Below are 3,447 nucleotides of genomic sequence, written 5' to 3'. Positions count from 1 at the left end.
AAGTTTAAAGTATTCAGCCAGACTATGTCGATTCTCTCACCTACTCAGGATCAAATACTGGATTGAAAAATTTTAGTAGATGAGGTGAATCAAGCAGGGCATTCATCTCCTGGACTTGAGTTTCTTCAATGGACTCATCCAAAAAATCATCTTTTATTAATTTTAAGGAGGAATCAAATTCAACTATTTCATATATTAATTCAACTAACGAACAATTTTCCTCCTTTTAAGTGTACTTTGAGGTATTAAAAATATTAATTCTCACCTTTTGATCCCCAAAAGAAATATCTATGGCTTCTATTTTACAATTGATATTGACATTGGTAGTGGCCAGAAATGGATGACCTAAAATTATGAGATTCTGATTTAGCTTCTGGGATAGTTCGATATCAAGTACGAGAAAGTCTACTAAAAAATAACATTAATTTACTCTAACTAAAACATTCTCAATCAGACCACATGGCATTTTTACTGATCTATCGGCTAATTACAGAATGGCCAATGTGGGTTTCAGTTCTCCAATCCTAAATTTTTCATAGATCAAGATCAAAAGTAGGTTCACATTAGCTCCTAAATCTAATAAAGCTCGATCAAAGATGATGCCTCCTATAACACATGAAATCAAAAGAGCACCAGGATCTTTCATTTTCTGAGGCAATGGGTTCAACAAGACTGCACTTACATCCTCAGACAGCATAATTCTCTTTATTGTTCTTGGCTCATATTTTTGTGTGCAGAGTTTCTTAAGAAATTTTGCGTAAGTCAGAACGTGCTGAATCGCATCGAAGAGAGATAAATTAATATGAACTTATTTGAATAATTTTATTAACTCCTCGTTGCATGCTCCTTGCTTTTCATAAGAAGAACCAGCTTTTAAGGCTGAAGGGATTGGGACTTTAAGTTTATATGATTCGGATAACTCATTTGCTCTCTCTTTTTCTTTATCTTTCTCATTCAAATTGGAACCAGTACCAGTTCCGAACTTGGATTTTTTTATGTAGTTAGTCTCAACACTAACCTTTATGTTCTTATTTTGGCTAGTATCAGTACTAGCCTCTCTCACTTGATTTTGGTATGGATCCTTAAGAATCCTACTACTTCTAAGTTCAGTAATTATATTAGTATTTTTAAATTAAAGATTCTTAGAGGGATCATTGAATTTATGATTAAATCCAGGTGGTTGGTAGATAGTGGATGGATTGTTCCTGAGATTTATGATAGGTTGGCTTGGTAATTGATCTGGTTCTCTCCTCATGATGGACTCAGCTATCTGTCCTATTTGTACTTTTAGTCTAGTGCTAGATTACTGTTGGGTCATAATCAATTGTTAGAGTTGGTTAAACCTATTATCGATTAGAGGAGTCTGTTGAGGAGGTGGGTACAAAGGCTGATTGTAATATGATGGCTGGGTAGGCTGACTAGGCTGATCTCTATTATAGACATAGTTTTGATATTGAAGCTTATTTTGAAAATTTGATACAGAAAAAATTTGGGTGTGAGCCTGAGTCTGTTGGAATTTTTAAGAAAAATTAGGATGGTTCCTCCAATCTAGATTATATGTATTTGAAAATAGATCATTAACAGGTTTGGAGTAACCTTGGGCAGTTTGAACTTGTTCTTGGATGAAAGGTAAAAACTGTACAGCCGTGGGATATTTACTCACATGGTGGGCTAGGCTAGCACATATAGAATAAATTTCTTAAAAATTAGAAGGTGGTGTGTATTGCACAGGAGTTTGTTGACCAAGGGCTATGACTTGATCTAACTTCTAAACAAGAAGATCAACTTTATCTAATTTTTGAGCTATCAGATTTAAGTCAACCTTAGGACTAGAATCTACATATTTAATTTCATAGATTCCTATCCACTTTTGGTGAGGAATCAACCTTTCATAAGAAGATAGTGAAGTATGATTGATCGAGTTCTTACTCAAAGTCTCAAACAGGGCATAGGCTTCATCCTCATTCTTGCTTATGAATGCACCTCCACAAGATGCATCAACTATCTGTCTATACTGGTCACCTAAATCCTCATAAAATGCTAGGACTATTTGCCACTTAGATAGCCCATGGTGTGGATATTTTTTAAGAAGTTCCTTAAATCTTTCCCATGATTCATAAATTTATTCTCCTGAAAACTGAGCAAATCCAGTGATAGCTTGCCTCATAGTGTTGGTTCGACCTATGGGATAGAATTTCTTAAGAAACTCGTACTGTATTTTAGCCCAAGTTCGGATTGGTCTCCCGATTATGCCAAGCTAGTACTTGGCTTTGTCCTTAAGTGAGAAAGAGAATAGAGTCAATCTAAGTGCATCATCAGTGAAATTCTGAATTTTGACTGTAGAGCATATTTTTAAGAACTCATCCAGATGTTTATAAGGATCTTCATTCGTATTTCTATAGAAAGATGGGGACATCTAGATTGTGGTCGATTTGATCTCATAATGACTCGCTGGGATTTCAAGTAAGTGGATACAAGTCGATAGATTATAAATGGAAGGAATAAAATATTCCTTCATTTGTCTAGGTGGTTCTTTCAGATTTTTAGCCATTTGGTTATCAAGTTTAATGTGTATCAGCCGTTCTATGTTAAGATTGGGTTCAACTAAGTCAGAAAAAAAAGATCTCCTACCGTGTATGTACCAGTGCAATCCTATTATGTAGTTTAGATTTATTATTATTATTAGTATTTTATTATTTTTTTGACCACAAGCAAGTTAGCAAATAATTAAACCTAAGACACCTAAGGGTTGCTTAGACCTAACAATTCAATGTAATGTGAATCAGCCTAGATGCGAGTTAAGCCTAATCTCACTTTCTTCAACTAGTCAGATAAGAGATGGGGTCGTGGGAGGCTCTCCGTACTTTCTCAACGTATCTAATTAAATAACCATGAGTCCACTTAGGCTTAATATTTTTAACCTTAACCTCTTATCTTAGACACCAGTTTTAGGGTTGAGTACAAACTTACTTTACACTTGACTTCACCATAATACTTGAATTGAACACAATTGATCCTAGGGATTAACGTCTATTGAATTTTAATTAGGCTTGGATTAATGCTGTTGGAGCATGATTCTGGCTCCTCCCACGGACCTTGGGTGTAGCGGAACCAGCAACGAACAAATCTGGAGACTTCTGGACTCGATCGAAGGCCCTTGACGAAATCAGTCTGGTTGCTGTCTTCTTCGTCAGCCTTTCGTTCCAGATGAAGAACACCTCTAAGATCATCTCTAAAAAATTCAAGATCTGGTACCCAACTAGATCAGGCCTGGATCGAGGTCTTTCAAATTGTAGATCTTGAATCAGGATATTCTAGATAGGGAAGAAGATAGATAAAACCAGATCTTGTAGATCTGTCCTGCTGCAGCCTTTCCTGTAGATCTGTTGATGGAGATCTCACCCGTGCCTCAAACGATCTCAGATCAACTCCAGATCTGAGAGAACT

At 36.0% G+C, this 3,447-nt stretch overlaps 1 non-coding gene across 1 annotated transcript; it reads left to right on the top strand.

Moving 5' to 3' along the window:
* Window positions 1-2,063: 2,063 nt before the first annotated feature.
* Window positions 2,064-2,170, top strand: LOC114914527 (small nucleolar RNA R71). The gene has a single exon (XR_003801872.1). It is a non-coding gene; the product is annotated as a small nucleolar RNA R71 (small nucleolar RNA).
* Window positions 2,171-3,447: the final 1,277 nt, after the last annotated feature.

Source organism: Elaeis guineensis, chromosome 9 (assembly GCF_000442705.2).
Source record: "Elaeis guineensis isolate ETL-2024a chromosome 9, EG11, whole genome shotgun sequence".
Taxonomy (NCBI): domain Eukaryota; kingdom Viridiplantae; phylum Streptophyta; class Magnoliopsida; order Arecales; family Arecaceae; genus Elaeis; species Elaeis guineensis.
This window is presented reverse-complemented; position numbering and strand designations above follow the sequence as displayed.